This window comes from Cherax quadricarinatus, unplaced genomic scaffold (assembly GCF_038502225.1).
Source record: "Cherax quadricarinatus isolate ZL_2023a unplaced genomic scaffold, ASM3850222v1 Contig180, whole genome shotgun sequence".
NCBI lineage: Eukaryota > Metazoa > Arthropoda > Malacostraca > Decapoda > Parastacidae > Cherax > Cherax quadricarinatus.
In genome coordinates this window covers 147,710-166,470 of record NW_027195206.1, presented here as the reverse complement: position 1 = coordinate 166,470, position 18,761 = coordinate 147,710, and the positions used below count along the sequence as shown (strand labels likewise).

At 43.4% G+C, this 18,761-nt stretch overlaps 1 long non-coding RNA gene across 1 annotated transcript; it reads left to right on the top strand.

The window, feature by feature from the left end:
• The first annotated feature begins 261 nt into the window (after positions 1 to 261).
• On the top strand, positions 262 to 14,538 carry LOC128705062 (uncharacterized). The gene is made up of 2 exons (XR_011391091.1): positions 262 to 380; positions 13,943 to 14,538. It is a non-coding gene; the product is annotated as an uncharacterized lncRNA (long non-coding RNA).
• The last annotated feature ends 4,223 nt before the right edge of the window (positions 14,539 to 18,761 follow it).

Sequence of the window (18,761 nt, the reverse complement as noted above, 5' to 3'; positions counted from 1 at the left end):
ACTAGGAGGGTGAGTCATGTATTTTCTCGGATCAAACCTGATTGCCTCCCATCCTCTATGAGATCTATGAACCCTACGGGTTCAAGGATATCTTAGGAACATAATATTTAAAAGTGTTAATCTCTCTATGCACCTTCACTGAAAGTTTGCATTAAACTATGTTTCGAAGACTCAGAGTTCTTTCTTAGTATTCAGATAAGCTGCAGATTGAATTATCTAAGCACAATCGTCAGGCATTAAACCTAATAAGCTACATTTCCCCCCTGAAGGTTTGTGACCAAGACGGGAAGTGGCTGGATGCTGAACCCATCCCAGGCACCATCCTCATACTGGCCAGAGACTTTCTCAAGTGCTACTCAGACAACAAGGTGGTCGCTGCGGTGAGGTGCACTGCATATTGCTGAATAACAGAGAAAGATGATTAGGGAGAAAAAACACTCAAGTTGCAGAGAAAGTTTTTATTTGAACAAAGTTTCGTAGTGTTTAAAGCTATACACAGATCAGGCCAAAACGTTTTCCTCATAAAAGTCTGTTCTGAAACGAGTGTCTCATCCCCCTATGTTGTTGGCAGTGTTCCATATTCTAAAACGTTAGTCAAACTTGAAAAGAACAATGATCGACGTGGTCCGTCTTTATTATTATTATTATTATTATTATTATTATTATTATTATTATTATTATTATTATTATTATTATTATTATTATTATTATTATTATTATTATTATTATTATTATTATTATTATTATTATTATTGTTAATATTATTATCATTCTGATAATTATTCTTATTCTTCATATTATTATTACTTTCACCATCAGTATTATCATCATCATATGCGTTTGGTCATTCTTCCTAAGATAAGACCCACAACAGTCAATTATCACAAAGGTAATTATCTATCTACTGCTAGGTGAATAAACAGTGATAGTACGTCATTATCATACTCTCTCCAGTGTCGTCAGGTTGAGTTCCCTGAATCTCTCCTCATAGAACACACTCCTTAGCTCCGGGACTAGTCTTATTACAAACCTCTGCACTTTCTCCAATTTTTTCATATGCTAGACAGGTGTAGGTCTGACGTACACGGTGTACATTGTCGTGAATGACTCCTTACTTAGATGTCGAAAAGCTGTTTTTAGATTTGCCAGATGCGCATTTATCATTTATGTGGTTGATGTGTGTCTCAGGAGATATGTTCTGTATGATACTCACCCCAAGGTCTTTCTCCCTGATTGAGATTTGCAGCCTTTCACTCCGGCCCCCTCTTCCCGAGCCTATACTCCGTCTGGGGTCTTCTTTGTCAACCAAGCTTCATAACATTGCACTTGGTATGGTTAAACTCCAGGAGCCATTTGCCATACCAGGCTTACAGATCCATTTATAACCTTTTCTGCTCCTTCTCCGCTTGTATTATCTTCATTAGTTTCACGCTGTCTGCTAACAGGGACACCTCTGACTCTATCCTGTCTGTCATGTCATTCACGTATACAAAAAACAGCACTGACCGTAGGGCTGATTCTTGTGGAACACCTCTCGCGACTTGCACCCATTCCAACACCTCTTCACAGACCATCACTCGTTTCCTTCCTTTTAGGCATGCCTTGATCCATTGTTGTGCTTTTGTTGTTATTCCTGCTTGCCCCTCTAGCTTTTATACCAGTCTAGCGTGAGGTACTGTTTCAAAAGTCTTCCAAGAAAATACAATCTACCCATCCTTCTCTCTCCCTTGTCTTACCTCTGTTACCTTGTCGTAGAACTCCAGTAGATTCATGACACAGAATTTTTCATCCCTGCAGTTCTGCTGGATGTCATGTATAATCCCACTTCATTCTGGGTGCTCCACCAGTCTTCTGATAATCTTCTCCATAACCTTACTTACTACACAAGTCACTGACACTGGTTCTAGTTTAACGCTGCCTGTCTCTCTCCTCTCTTAAAAACTGGGACTACATATGCTGTCTTTCACATTACTGGTAGTTGCCCTGTGTCGATTGAATTGTTGAAGAATGTTGCTAGCGGCACATACAGTATGCATGCGCTTCTCAGGGCCCACGGAGAGATATTATTTGGTCTCACTGCTTTCGATGAATCACACTCACTTAGCAGCTTCTTAACATTCTTTTAAATTGTGCGTATTGTGTATTGTACCCACCTATTTTGTACGTATTTGTGGTTGCAGTGTGTGTGTGTGTGTGTGTGTGTGTGTATGTGTGTGTGTGTGTGTGTGTGTGTGTGTGTGTGTGTGTGTGTGTGTGTGTGTGTGTGTGTGTGTGTGTGTGTGTGTGTGTGTGTGTGTACTTACCTAGTTGTGGTTGCAGGGGTAGATTCACAGCTCCTGTCCCCGCCTCTTCACTGGCCGCTACTCGGTCACTCTTCCCGCTCCATGAGCTTTATCATACGACTACATCACTACCTAGACTATTCCACTTCCTGACAACTCTGTGGATCATCTGAGTCTTCAACTTCCAACTGTGACCCCTTCTTGCTGTGTCCAATCTCTGGAACATCCTGTCTCTGTCCACCTTGTCGATTCCTCTCAGTATTTTATATGCCGTTTTCATATCCCCCCTAACTCTCCTGTCTTCCAGTGCTGTCAAGTTTTTTTCCCTTATCCTCTCTTCGTAGGAGAGGTTAAAGGGACTTGTCTTGTTGCAAACCTTTGCACTTTCTCTAGTTTCCTCATATGCTTGGCTAGTTGAGGTTCCAGACTAGCGCTGGGCCTAACGTACACAGCGTACAGGGTCCTGAATGAGTCCTTATTTAGATGTTGAAATGCTGTTCTTAGGTTTGCCAGGCGCCCGTATACCGCAGCAGTTACTTGGTTGATGTGCGCCTCAGGAGATGTGCCCGGTGTTATACTCACCCCAAGATCCAAACTGCTGAGTCAGGTGGTAGTTAGTGGTTGTTGCAACACCAAACTGCTAAGTCAGGTGGTAGATAGTTGTTGCAACACCAAACTGCTGAGTCAGGTGGTAGATAGTGGTTGCTGCAACACTGCTGAGTCAGGTGGTAGATAATGGTTGCTGCAACACTGCTGAGTCAGGTGGTAGATAGTGGTTGCTGCAACACTGCTGAGTCAGGTGGTAGATAGTGGTTGCTGCAACACTGCTGAGTCAGGTGGTAGATAGTGGTTGCTGCAACACTGCTGAGTCAGGTGGTAGATAGTGGTTGCTGCAACACTGCTGAGTCAGGTGGTAGATAGTGGTTGCTGCAACACTGCTGAGTCAGATGGTAGATAGTGGTTGCTGCAACACTGCTGAGTCAGGTGTTATATAGTGGTTGCTGCAACACTGCTGAGTCAGGTGTTATATAGTGGTTGCTGCAACACTGCTGAGTCAGGTGTTATATAGTTGCTGCAACACTGCTGAGTCAGGTGGTAGATAGTGGTTGCTGCAACACTGCTGAGTCAGGTGAGCAACACTCTGAGTCAGGTGGTAGATAGTGGTTGCTGCAACACTGCTGAGTCAGGTGGTATATAGTGGTTGCTGCAACACTGCTGAGTCAGGTGTTAGATAGTGGTTGCTGCAACACTGCTGAGTCAGGTGGTATATAGTGGTTGCTGCAACACTGCTGAGTCAGGTGGTAACACTGCTGATAGTGGTTGCTGCAACACTGCTGAGTCAGGTGTTATATAGTGGTTGCTGCAACACTGCTGAGTCAGGTGTTATATAGTGGTTGCTGCAACACTGCTGAGTCAGGTGTTATATAGTGGTTGCTGCAACACTGCTGAGTCAGGTGTTATATAGTGGTTGCTGCAACACTGCTGAGTCAGGTGTTATATAGTGGTTGCTGCAACACTGCTGAGTCAGGTGTTATATAGTGGTTGCTGCAACACTGCTGAGTCAGGTGTTATATAGTGGTTGCTGCAACACTGCTGAGTCAGGTGGTAGATAGTGGTTGCTGCAACACTGCTGAGTCAGGTGGTAGATAGTGGTTGCTGCAACACTGCTGAGTCAGGTGTTATATAGTGGTTGCTGCAACACTGCTGAGTCAGGTGTTATATAGTGGTTGCTGCAACACTGCTGAGTCAGGTGTTATATAGTGGTTGCTGCAACACTGCTGAGTCAGGTGGTAGATAGTGGTTGCTGCAACACTGCTGAGTCAGGTGGTAGATAGTGGTTGCTGCAACACTGCTGAGTCAGGTGTTATATAGTGGTTGCTGCAACACTGCTGAGTCAGGTGGTAGAGAGTGGTTGCTGCAACACTGCTGAGTCAGGTGTTATATAGTGGTTGCTGCAACACTGCTGAGTCAGGTAGTAGATAGTGGTTGCTGCAACACTGCTGAGTCAGGTGTTATATAGTGGTTGCTGCAACACTGCTAAGTCAGGTGGTAGACAGTGGTTGCTGCAACACTGCTGAGTCAGGTGTTAAATAGTGGTTGCTGCAACACTGCTGAGTCAGGTGGTATGTAGTGGTTGCTGCATAGTGGTTGCTGCAACACTGCTGAGTCAGGTGGTAGATAGTGGTTGCTGCAACACTGCTGAGTCAGGTGGTAGATAGTGGTTGCTGCAACACTGCTGAGTCAGGTGGCAGTGGTTGCCGCAGTGTTATATAGTGGTTGCTGCAACACTGCTGAGTCAGGTGTTATGTAGTGGTTGTTGCAACACTGCTGAGTCAGGTGGTATATAGTGGTTGCTGCAACACTGCTGAGTCAGGTGGTATATAGTGGTTGCTGCAACACTGCTGAGTCAGGTAGTAGATAGTGGTTGCTGCAACACTGTTGAGTCAGGTGTAGATAGTGGTTGGTGCAACACTGCTTAGTCAGGTGGTAGAGAGTGGTTGCTGCAACACTGCTGAGTCAGGTGTTATATAGTGGTTGCTGCAACACTGCTGAGTCAGGTGTTAGATAGTGGTTGCTGCAACACTGCTGAGTCAGGTGGTAGATAGTGGTTGCTGCAACACTGCTGAGTCAGGTGGTAGATAGTGGTTGCTGCAACACTGCTGAGTCAGGTGTTATATAGTGGTTGCTGCAACACTGCTGAGTCAGGTGTTATATAGTGGTTGCTGCAACACTGCTGAGTCAGGTGGTAGATAGTGGTTGCTGCAACACTGCTGAGTCAGGTGTTATATAGTGGTTGCTGCAACACTGCTGAGTCAGGTGGTAGATAGTGGTTGCTGCAACACTGCTGAGTCAGGTGTTATATAGTGGTTGCTGCAACACTGCTGAGTCAGGTGGTAGATAGTGGTTGCTGCAACACTGCTGAGTCAGGTGGTAGATAGTGGTTGCTGCAACACTGCTGAGTCAGGTGTTATATAGTGGTTGCTGCAACACTGCTGAGTCAGGTGGTAGATAGTGGTTGCTGCAACACTGCTGAGTCAGGTGGTAGATAGTGGTTGCTGCAACACTGCTGAGTCAGGTGGTAGATAGTGGTTGCTGCAACACTGCTGAGTCAGGTGGTAGATAGTGGTTGCTGCAACACTGCTGAGTCAGGTGGTAGATAGTGGTTGCTGCAACACTGCTGAGTCAGGTGGTAGATAGTGGTTGCTGCAACACTGCTGAGTCAGGTGGTAGAGAGTGGTTGCTGAATAGTGGTTGCTGCAACACTGCTGAGTCAGGTGGTAGATAGTGGTTGCTGCAACACTGCTGAGTCAGGTGGTAGATAGTGGTTGCTGCAACACTGCTGAGTCAGGTGGTAGATAGTGGTTGCTGCAACACTGCTGAGTCAGGTGTTATATAGTGGTTGCTGCAACACTGCTGAGTCAGGTGGTAGATAGTGGTTGCTGCAACACTGCTGAGTCAGGTGGTAGATAGTGGTTGCTGCAACACTGCTGAGTCAGGTGGTAGATAGTGGTTGCTGCAACACTGCTGAGTCAGGTGGTAGATAGTGGTTGCTGCAACACTGCTGAGTCAGGTGGTAGATAGTGGTTGCTGCAACACTGCTGAGTCAGGTGGTAGATAGTGGTTGCTGCAACACTGCTGAGTCAGGTGGTAGATAGTGGTTGCTGCAACACTGCTGAGTCAGGTGGTAGATAGTGGTTGCTGCAACACTGCTGAGTCAGGTGGTAGATAGTGGTTGCTGCAACACTGCTGAGTCAGGTGGTAGATAGTGGTTGCTGCAACACTGCTGAGTCAGGTGGTAGATAGTGGTTGCTGCAACACTGCTGAGTCAGGTGGTAGATAGTGGTTGCTGCAACACTGCTGAGTCAGGTGGTATATAGTGGTTGCTGCAACACTGCTGAGTCAGGTGTTATATAGTGGTTGCTGCAACACTGCTGAGTCAGGTGTGGTTGCTGCAACACTGCTGATAGTGGTTGCTGCAACACTGCTGAGGCAGGTGGTAGATAGTGGTTGCTGCAACACTGCTGAGTCAGGTGGTAGATAGTGGTTGCTGCAACACTGCTGAGTCAGGTGGTAGATAGTGGTTGCTGCAACACTGCTGAGTCAGGTGGTAGATAGTGGTTGCTGCAACACTGCTGAGTCAGGTGGTAGATAGTGGTTGCTGCAACACTGCTGAGTCAGGTGGTAGATAGTGGTTGCTGCAACACTGCTGAGTCAGGTGGTAGATAGTGGTTGCTGCAACACTGCTGAGTCAGGTGGTAGATAGTGGTTGCTGCAACACTGCTGAGTCAGGTGGTAGATAGTGGTTGCTGCAACACTGCTGAGTCAGGTGGTAGATAGTGGTTGCTGCAACACTGCTGAGTCAGGTGGTAGATAGTGGTTGCTGCAACACTGCTGAGTCAGGTGGTAGATAGTGGTTGCTGCAACACTGCTGAGTCAGGTGGTAGATAGTGGTTGCTGCAACACTGCTGAGTCAGGTGGTAGATAGTGGTTGCTGCAACACTGCTGAGTCAGGTGGTAGATAGTGGTTGCTGCAACACTGCTGAGTCAGGTGGTAGATAGTGGTTGCTGCAACACTGCTGAGTCAGGTGGTAGATAGTGGTTGCTGCAACACTGCTGAGTCAGGTGGTAGATAGTGGTTGCTGCAACACTGCTGAGTCAGGTGGTAGATAGTGGTTGCTGCAACACTGCTGAGTCAGGTGGTAGATAGTGGTTGCTGCAACACTGCTGAGTCAGGTGGTAGATAGTGGTTGCTGCAACACTGCTGAGTCAGGTGGTAGATAGTGGTTGCTGCAACACTGCTGAGTCAGGTGGTAGATAGTGGTTGCTGCAACACTGCTGAGTCAGGTGGTAGATAGTGGTTGCTGCAACACTGCTGAGTCAGGTGGTAGATAGTGGTTGCTGCAACACTGCTGAGTCAGGTGGTAGATAGTGGTTGCTGCAACACTGCTGAGTCAGGTGGTAGATAGTGGTTGCTGCAACACTGCTGAGTCAGGTGGTAGATAGTGGTTGCTGCAACACTGCTGAGTCAGGTGTTATATAGTGGTTGCTGCAACACTGCTGAGTCAGGTGTTATATAGTGGTTGCTGCAACACTGCTGAGTCAGGTGTTATATAGTGGTTGCTGCAACACTGCTGAGTCAGATGTTATATAGTGGTTGCTGCAACACTGCTGAGTCAGGTGTTATATAGTGGTTGCTGCAACACTGCTGAGTCAGATGCTTCACACTTACAACACTCTACAGTTTTTCCAACAACTTCTCTTTCTGTGATATAGATAAACATAAATGACTCCTCTGTTTCTTTTCATTATTACATATATGTGAATACTGACCACAGAGCACTCACATATATGTGATTGGTGACCACAGAGCACTCGCACATATATGTGAATACTGACCACAGAGCACTCACATATATGTGATTGGTGACCACAGAGCACTCACACATATATGTGAATACTGACCACAGAGAACTCACATATATGTTATTGGTGACCACAGAGCACTCACACATATATGTGAATACTGACCACAGAGAACTCACATATATGTTATTGGTGACCACAGAGCACTCACACATTTAAATGTGAATACTGACCACAGAGAACTCACATATATGTGATTGGTGACCACAGAGCACTCACATATATGTGAATACTGACCACAGAGAACTCACATATATGTGATTGGTGACCACAGAGCACTCACATATATGTGAATACTGACCACAGAGCACTCACATATATGTGAATACTTGACCACAGAGCACTCACATATATGTGAATACTGACCACAGAGCACTCACATATATGTGAATACCACTCACATATATGTGATTGGTGACCACAGAGCACTCACATATATGTGAATACTGACCACAGAGAACTCACATATATGTGATTGGTGACCACAGAGCACTCACATATATGTGAATACTGACCACAGAGCACTCACATATGTGATTAGTGACCACAGAGCACTCACATATAAGTGAATACTGACCACAGGGCACTCAAATATATGTGAACGGTGACCACAGAGCACTCAAATATATGTGAATGGTAACCACAGAGCACTCAAATATATGTGAGTGCTGACCACAGAGCACATTGTAAGTGCTAGGGTTATGGACACTCCCGAGCTTCAGAACCTTGCATTTATCTACATTGAACTGCATCTGCCACTTTTCTGACCAGGTACTGAGTTTGTCTAAATCCTCCTGAAGTTCCCTGATATCTACGTTTGAATCAGTTATCCTACCTATCTTTGCATCATCGGCGAATTTGCTCGTATCACTTGTAATTCTCTCATCAAGATCATTGATATATATTATAAACAACACGTGCCCAAGACTGCTCCCTTTGGAACGCCACTTGTTGCAGATCCCCACTCGGATTTAACCCCATTTATGCACACTCTCTGCTTTCTGTCTGTGAGCCATGACTCGATCCATGAGAGCAGTTTTCCCCCAATGCCATGAGCTGCCACCTTCTTTAACAGTCCTTGGTGCGGTACTCTATCAAAAGCCTTACCAACATCTAAATAAACAATATCAAATTCCTTATCGTGATCAACAGCCTCAAAAGCTTTACTGAAGAAAGAACGGCCTCTCGTGAATCCATGCTGAGTATTATTAATCAGATTATGCTTATCGAGATGGCTTCTTATAATCTCAGCTATAATTGACTCTAGCAATTTACCTACAATTGAAGTCAGGCTTATTGGGCGGTAATTTGACGGTAACGACTTGTCCCCTGCTTTAAAAATAGGAATTACATTAGCCATCTTCCACATATCAGACACTACACCTGTTTGAAGAGATAAATTAAGAATATTAGTTAATGGTTAATAGAGTTCCATTTTGCATTCCTTAAGAACCCTTGAAAAAGCTCATCAGGACCCGGCGATTTATTTTGTTTCAGTCGGTCTGTTTGTTTCATAACCATTTCACTAGTGACTGTGATGTTACATAATTTATCTTCTTCAAGCTCACTATAAAAATTAATTACTGGGATATTGTTAGTGCCTTCCTGTGTAAAAACCGAGAGAAAATAATTATTTAAAATCGAGCACATTTCATTCTCTTTGTCAGTAAGATGCCCATAGTTGTTTTTAAGGGGACCTATCTTATCTCTAACTTTTGTTTTACACCTGGAAAAAACTTTTTGGGTTAGTTTTCGAATCCCTAGCAACTTGAATTTCATACTCCCGTTTAGCTTTTCTTATCCCCTTTTTAACGTCCCTCTTAATGTCAATATATTGATTCATAAGATGACCCTCACCTCTTTTGATACGCCTATAGATTCCTTTCTTTTTCCCTAAAAGATATTTGACCCTATTATTCATCCATTTTGGGTCATTTTTATTCGATCTAATTTCTTTATACGGGATAAATGTTCTTTGGGCAGCATGTATAGTGTTCAGAAAGCTGTCATATTGATAGCTCTCTTCGTTACCCCAATCAATAGATGATAAGTGTTCTCTAAGCCTATTGTAATATGCTAAGCGAAAATCTGGGACCATTACTGAATTATCCCTACTGTCATATTTCCATTCTATGCTAAAGGTAATTGATTTGTGATCGCTTGTGCCAAGTTCCTCTGTAACTTCTAAATTATTAACAAGGGTTTCCTTGTTTGCCAGAACCAAATCAAGCAGGTTATTTCCCCTTGTAGGTTCTGTCACAAACTGCTTCAAAAAACAATCCTGAACTACTTCTAAGAAGTCGTTTGATTCTAAATTCCCAGTCAAGAATTTCCAATCAATCTGACTAAAGTTAAAGTCCCCTAGAATTACTACATTATCGTGCCTTGTGGCCTTAACAATTTCCTCCCATAGTAATCTCCCTTGGTCCCTATCTAAGTTTGGGGGACGGCATATCACTCTTAAAAACAATTTTTCATGCTCCTCTGAAAACTCTATCCAGACAGACTGTATATATTACTTCAGACTTAATATCCGTTTTTATGCAACAGTTCAAGTTATCTCGGACGTACAGTGTCACCCCACCTCCCTTACCGATACTTCTATCTAATTGGAACAATTTAAAACCCTGAATGTGACATTCCGCAGTTATGTCCCGACTTTTGGAATTAAACCATGTCTCAGTAATGGCAAATACATCAATGTTACTTGCACTAGCAACTAATCTCAACTCGTCCATCTTATTCCTAGAACTACGGCTATTAGCATAATATTTTTTAAAGACCCTCCTTTCTCTTTACCCATCCTGCTCATTTCTGTTTTTCCACTAAACCTATTACTGTCCTTATCACCTAGTGCTACTGCGTTTCCAATATCCACCTCATTCTGCCTATTACTAGTTTTCCTGGGACTTCACTGTTTTCCCGCCAAAACCCATACCACTAACTATTCCTAGTTTAAAGCTCTAACAGCTCCCTCCACTGCAGTTGCCAGTGCTCCCACCCCAGACCTAGATAAGTGAACCCCATCCCTGGCATACATGTCATTTCTGCCATAGAAGAGGTCCGGGCTGTCAGTGAATGTTTTCGCATTTTCCTTACAATATTTGTCTAGCCAGCAATTGACACCAATTGCCCAGGACAACCATTCATTTCCAACTCCTCTCCTTGTCAAAATACCACATATGACAGGGTTCCCACCCTTCTTCATAATTATCTCTATTGCTGACCTATACATGCTAATCAGGTCCTCACTCCTATGTCTGCCAACATCGTTGCCTCCTGCACTGAGGCAGATAATAGGATCACTCCCATTACCTTTTATGATGTCGTCCAGATGGCTAACAATATCCCCCATCCCAGCCCCAGGAAAATATACCCTCTGCCTCCTCTTCCTGTCCCTAAGTCAAAAGGCCCTATCCATAAACTTAACCTGATTGTTTCCAATTAAAACAATGTTCTTACCTTCACTTGTAGAATTCGTCGTGACGTTCTCGATGGTCTTCGCTGGAGTTACAAGGGATGTCTTACTCACGTCTGCCAATGCTTCCTTGGTGCTCATTGTGACGTTCCCAGTAGACAACCCACATTCGTCAGGTAGCACCGAAAATAGGTTGGAAATTTCCACAGTAGTCTTCTGGTTCTTTGTTGTTTTTGCCTTTCCAACAGTCTTCTTGATCCTCAGCTTGGTTCCATGTTGCCCGGCCACTGACCAGGTTCCACTCTTAACCTGAGGACTCACAACAGGAGGATTACCACGAATCTTCTTGTTCTCCTCCGTTAATCGCCGTATCTCCAGCTTAGCAACCCTAAGCTGCTGGTAGAGTTGCTCAAGAGAGGACATCTTGGTTCAGATTCACAGGGAGCACACAGACAAGTCTTCACAGAGCTAAGTAAAGGTCACCACTGAGCTAAGTACAGGTCACCACAACATCCTAAGTACAGGTCAACTTCACATCATCCGCAAACAGGGACACTTCGGAGTCTATTCCTTCCGTCATGTCGTTCACAAATACCAGAAACAGCACCGGTCTATGACTGATCCCTGTGGCACCCCACTCGTTACAGACACCCACTCTGATACCTCGCCACGAACCATGACTCTGTTGTCTTCCTGACAGGTATTCCCTGATCCATTGTAGTGCCTTCCCTGTTATCCTTGCCTGGTCCTCCAGCTTTTGTACTAATCTCTTGTGTGGAACTGTGTCAAACGCCTTCTTACAGTCCAAGAAAATGCAATCTACCCACCCCTCTCTCTCTCTCTTGTCTTACTGCCGTAACCCTGTCATAGAACTCCAGTAGGTTTGTGATGCAGGATTTCCCATGCGTGCATGCGTGTGTGTGTGTGTGTGTGTGTGTGTGTGTGTGTGTGTGTGTGTGCGTGTGTTTATGTGTGTGTGTGTGTTTGTGTGTGTATGTGCTCACCTAATTGTACTCACCTAATTGTGGTTGTAGGGGTCGATTCATAGTTCCTGGTCCCTCCTCTTCACTGGTCGCCAATAGGCCCACTCGCTCCACGAGCATTATCATACCTCTTCGTAAAGCTGTATATGGTACCTGCCTCCACTACCTCACTTTCCAAACTTTTCCACTTCCTGACAACTCTACGACTGATGAAGTACTTCCTAATATCCCTGTGACTCATCTGAGTTTTCAACTTCCAATTGTGACCCCTTGTTGCTGTGTCCCATCTCTGGAACATCCTGTTTTGCCCACCTTGTCGACTCCTCCCAGTATTTTAATAGTCATAATCATGTCCTCCATGTCTCTCCTGTCCTCCAGTGTCGACAGTTCGAGTTCCCTTAACCTCTTCTCGTAGGATATGCCCCTTAGCTCCGGGACTAGTCTCTAGAAACCTTTGCACTTTGTCTAGTTTCATGAAGTGCTTAGCCAGACATGGGTTCCAAACTAGAGCTGCATACTCCAATATGGGCCTGAAGTACACGGTGTACAGGGACCGGAACGATTCCTTACTGAGATGCCGAAATACTAATCTTAGATTCGTTAGTCGTCCATATGCTGCTGCAGTTATTTGGTTGATGTACACCTCAGGAGATGCGTTCGGTATTATGCGCACTCCAAGATCCTTTTTCTTGAGTGAGGTTTATAGCCTTTGGACCCCTAGACTGCATTCTGCCTGTGGTCTTCTTTGCCCTTCCCAGATCTTCATGACTTTGCACTTGATTGGGTTGCACTCCAGGAGCCAGTTGCTGGACGAGGCCTGCAGCCTGTCCAGATCATTTTGTAGTCTTCACTTGTCCTTCTCCGACTGAATTCTCCTCATTATCTTCACGTCCTCTGCAAACAGGGACACTTCTGAGTATTTCTTCCGTCATGTCGTTCACATACACCAGAAACAGCACTTGTCCTAAAACTGATCCCTGTGAAACCCCGCTTTTCTTAGACGCCCACTCTGACACCTCATTACATACCATGACTCGCTGATGCCTTCCCGATCCATTGCAGTGCCCTTCCCACTATACTTGCCTGGTTCTTCAGCTTTTGCACTAATCTCATGTGTGGAACTGTGTCAAAAGCCTTCTCACAGTCCACGAAAATGCAGTCTACCCAGCTCCCCTTCTCTCTTCCCTTACTGCTGTCACGTTGTCATAGAACTCTAGTAGGTTTGTGACTCAGGATTTCCCATCTCTGATTCTGTGCTAGTTGTCGTTCATAAGCTTATTCCTTTCTAGGTCGTCCATCACTCTTGATAATCTTCTCCATGACTTTGCATACTTCACATGCCTGTGACAATGGTCTGTAGTTTATGCTACATGTCTGTCTCATTTTTTTTTTAAATTTGGACTACATTTAATGAGCAGTCGCCCTGTCTCGATAGATGTGTTGAAGATTTTTGTTATTGGTACACAGAGCGCCTTTGTTCCCTCTCTCAGGACCCATCGCTTTTTATATATCTAGTTCTCTTAGCACTCTCTTGTGAATGTGTGTGCGTGTGGGGGATGGGGTGTACTCGCATGTCAGCCTGAACATGATAAGAAAGAAAACAGCATTTAATAAAGCTGTTAATTTTTATTACTTTCTTAGTGTATAATAAATTCATTGCAAGCTCATCTTGAGCCAAAACATAGGAGCCTAAAACACATAAATAATTTTCTATTTAGACAAACAAAAAAAGTTTACTTCAGTTTAAACCATTTTTCAAAATATCCATTTAACGATTCTTATGGTAATGAAGTTAGGTCTTTTTACTTATGTTTTTTCTTCATTTGTGTTGGTAGGTTCACCAAGTGGTGATTCCTGCCGAGGAGATACAACGAAAGTCGCCCCGCACCTCCATCGCTTACTTCGTCCACGCTGATGGCCACATCCCCATAAGGCCCCGGGAATCTTCCACTGAAGAGCCTCCCACAGTGCTGGAATACGCCTGCAGCAGGCTGGCTAGGGCTTACACTCAGAAATAACGACTTTACGCTTGCAGCAAGCCATCCCAGTAATCATTGTCACTTGAATCGTACTGTGAAGGTCGTGTTTATTACCACTTGACCAATCTCCATCCTTTACTACCATCGTCTTACCAGACTGTGTTCTGAGTAGAGTGTCCAGAATAAATGTGTGAAATTTCTGATTTAGGAGTTAATTATTTTGAGCCCAAATCAGCAGTCACCTTATCCAACATCATCGAGTCTACTTCCACACCAAGTTTTTTTTTTTCTAATATTCTTTATGAATAAATGCAACAAATTATGTTTTCAAAAATCTGTTTGCAAAAATATTTTTTTTAATTAATAATGTTTCTGGTTCCAGTTCAACACTTAGACACTATATCTAACCCACCTACAGTGAGACAATAAAAAAAAAATTTTAATTTGACAAATTAAGTTTTCCTGAAAAGATACCTTTAAGATGCTGTCTGAGAGTTGTTTTTCTCTTGTTTTTTCCTAAAACTTTTCGATTTTATTTCGCTCATAACTCGAGAACGCCTTCAAATTTTCATCACTTTTGTAAGGTAACTGGGACCAATTGTACATTTTATCAAGTGTAATGTTGATGTTCAGTGCATACAAAATTGTAGAATCCATTCCAGCATACTGGAATGCCTCGGAAACCCTTTGAGGTGTACTTTGAAACCCTTGAAACAGGTGCCAAAAAAAAAAAAGACGCCAGAGTGTAAAATTCACTTGTGAAGCTGCGGATTAGGCTATTTTATGTGTAAAATAGTGTTTTTTTTTTTTTGTTAATGGCTGAAGCATCTTATGGCCAGGATAGTACCTAATATGTTTCGTTTCCATTAAGGTAAATATGATGCGATGAAATCCGCGCCATAACTGGAGGATGACTCATCTGAATGGTTTCTATTTTCACTACTGATGTAATTATTTTTCATCCGTGTTTTTTTTCGCCTTTTTATCACTCCTTTTTCACAATTTCTGTTGTAATTATCTTCACACCAGCCCTAGATAAGCAAACCCCATCCCTGGCATACATGTCATTTCTGTCACAGAAGAGGTCCCAATTGCCTATAAATATACTTCTATGTTCTCACAGTGCTTGTCCAGCCAACAGTGTACACTGGTTGCCCTGGATAACCATTCATTTCCAACTCCTCTCCCTTGCAAAATACCATATATTACAGGGTGCCCTCCTTTCTTCCTAATTACGTCTATCATTGACCATAATGTTAATCAGGTCCTCCTACACCTTCTAACATCGTTGCCTCCAGTACTGAGACAGATAACAGGAATGTTCCTAATACCACTCATGATACTGTCAAGACACCTAACAATATACAGTAAAACCTCGGTTGTCGAACGGACTAGTTTTCGAACAAATTGGTTTTCCAACCAATATGTTCGATTTGGTTTTCATATGTGGTCTTGGTTGTCGACCAAGAACGCCTGGATCATGTGATCACCAGAATCCATAGCATGGGTCTCAATCAGTGTAGCAACTAATGCATGTGCATGCAGTCTAAAGCGGACAAGACAATACAGATCATCCAGACCATGGGAACCAAAATAGGGGAGCCAAAACCTCTACTGAGAAGATTTTTTACTGCCAGGAAGGAAAAAAGACTGGTAACAAATTAAAGAAATCCTACACCAACTGAAAACAACAGATATTAATGCTAGCAAACAAAATCCCTCTTACTTCCAACAATTTAACTACATTTATCTTTGCCATCAACAAACAAAATGCCTTACATCAAGAGACTGCTTGTGGATGCAAATGTGAAGTACACAGACTTTGTGAAAGGCATCGAAAGTGCAACCACTGCGTAATAGTGCACAAAATGAGTGATAACAGAATAACAGGAAAAGTTGGTAGATGGATCTATAAATTTCTGACAAAACACAGAGTAATAGTAAACAGAATAAAGTCTGAGGCGACTACAGTGTAAAGCTCTTTTCCACAAGGTACAGTACTCGCTCTCATCCTGTTCCTTATCCTCATATCAGACATAGAGATGTAAGCCATAGCTTCGTGTCTTCCTTTGCGGATTACACCCGAATTGCCATGACATTGTCCTCCATCGAAGACACTGAAAGACACCAAGCGAACATTAACCAAATCTTTAAATGGGCAGCAGAAAACAATATGAAGTTCATTGGGGACAAATTTCAATTACTCAAATATGGAAAACTTGAGGAAATTAAAACTTTATCAGGTTATAAAACAAATCTCAGAAAGAACTTTAAGCATTATTGAAAGTGAAAAAAAAATACTTCTCTTATGCCAAACCTAAGACGAAAACAACTTCCAGTATTGGACCCCTTCTTAGACGACATTGGACCTACACAGATGACAGCAAAGAAGTGAGTGAGATACTAAAGTCCCAATACGATTCAGGGATTTAGCGAGCCGTTAAACTGACTAAGGAATGACAAATTAAATAAGTTTTATGATGACAGAGACCCGAAATTTCGTCATTTCAAGAATCTCTGACATTATCGTAACTCCATAAGACTTAAAAAGGGCAATTAATGACAAGCAAGAAGTTCCTGTCAGGTGCCTTCATCATTCTATGGAGAGGGAGCATGTACACTGGAGTCATCCCACAATTTTAAAAAAAAAAACAGACATAGTCCCACTCCACAAAGGTGGCAGTAAGGCAATTGTAAAGAATTAAAGACCGATAGCGCTAACATACCATATCATAAAAATCTTTGAAAGGATTCTAAGAAGCAAGATCGACAACCACTTAACTACCCAGCAATTACAAAACCCAGGGAACCACGGGTTTAGAGAAGGTCACTCCTGATTGTCCCAGCTACTGGACCACTATGACAAGAACCTGGATACATTAGAGGATAAAAAAAATGTAGATGTAGTATAAACAGACTGCGAAAACCTTCGACAAATGCGACCACGGTGTAATAGAACACAAAATGTGTGATAAAGGAATAGCAGGAAAAGTTGGTAGATGGATTTATAACTTCCTAATAAATAGAACACAAAGAGTAATAATAAACAGAGTATAGCCTTAGGTGGCTACAGTTTAAAGCTCTGTTCCACAAGGTACAGCACTCGCTCCCATCCTGTTCCTCATCCTTATATCTGACATAGACAGAGATCATACCACGGGCGGGATTGAACCCGCGGTCAGAGAGTCTCAAAACTCCAGACCGTCGCGTTAGCCACTGATATGGTTTGTTTGCAATCGTGTCATTACGATTTCGTGAGTCATAGACAGAGATGTAAACCGAAGCTCCGTGTCTTCCTTTGCGGATGACACCCGAATTACCATGACATTGTCCTCCATCGAACACATTGCCAGACTCCAAATAGACATCAACCAAATCTTTAAATGGGCATCAGAAAGCAATATGAAATTCAGTGAAATTTCAGCTACTCAGATATGAAAAACTTGATTAAATTAAAACTTTATTGGGTATTCAACAAATTCTAACCACTCAGTTGAGCGAAAAACTAATGTGAAGGACCTGGGAGTGATAGCGTCAGAGGATAGCACCTTAAAAGACCACAACAATATATCTACCTCATCTGCTAGAAAAATAATAAGATGGATAATGAGAACCTTCAAAACTAGGGACACCAAGCCCATGATGATTCTCTTCAAACCGTCTGTTCTCTCTAGGCTGGAATACTGCTGAAGACTGACTGCCCCCTTCAAGGCAGGCGTTATTGCTGACCTGGAGAATTTACAGAGAACTTTAACGGCACACATACGTATGATAAAGCACCTAAATTACTGGGAACGGTTGAAGTCCCTTGATTTGTATTCCCTGGAATGCAAGAAAGAAAGAAACATGATAATATGCACTTGGAAATTCCTAGAGGGATTGGTACAAAACTTGCACACGAAAATCACTTCCTATGAAAGCAAAAGACTCGGCAGGAGGTACAATATTTTCCCAATGAAAAGCAGGGGTACCACGAGTACGCTAAGAGACAGCACAATAAATGAGGGATATTACCAATAGACCTCTAGCTGTCTTCAAGAAGGCGCTGGACAGACACCTAAAGTCAGTACTTGACCAGCCAGGCTGTGGTTTGTACGTCAGTTTGCTTGTGGCCAGCATTAATGGCCTTGTTGGTCAGACCCTGATCCACCACGAGGCCTGGTCTCAGACCAGACCGCGGGGGCGTTGACTTCCATGGCCCTCTCCAGGTTTCCTGCCCGCGTTTCCGTCATTTGTCCATTGCCCTGGACGGGTTTCCTTGTCATTTTCCATGGCCATGGGAAGGTTTGCCTATCATTTTACATTGCCCTAAATGTTTTGCTATTTAATTTTCCATCGCCCTGGATGGGTTTCTATGTCATATTCCATCGCCCTGGACGGGTTTCTATATCATATTCCATCGCTCTGGACGGGTTTCACTGTCATTCTGAATAGCCTTGGAAGGTTTTTCCCTATCATTTGCTGTTGTCTTGGGCTGGTTACTCTCTCACACTCCATCATCCTGGACGAGTTTCCCCATCATATTCCATCGCCCTTGACGGTTTTCCCCGACATATTCCATCGCTCTTTGTGGGTTCCCTGTCATATTACATCGTCTTGGACTGGTTTTTTTTCTGTCATTTTACATTGCCCTGGACAGGTTTCACCGTCATGTTATATCACCCAGGACGGGTTT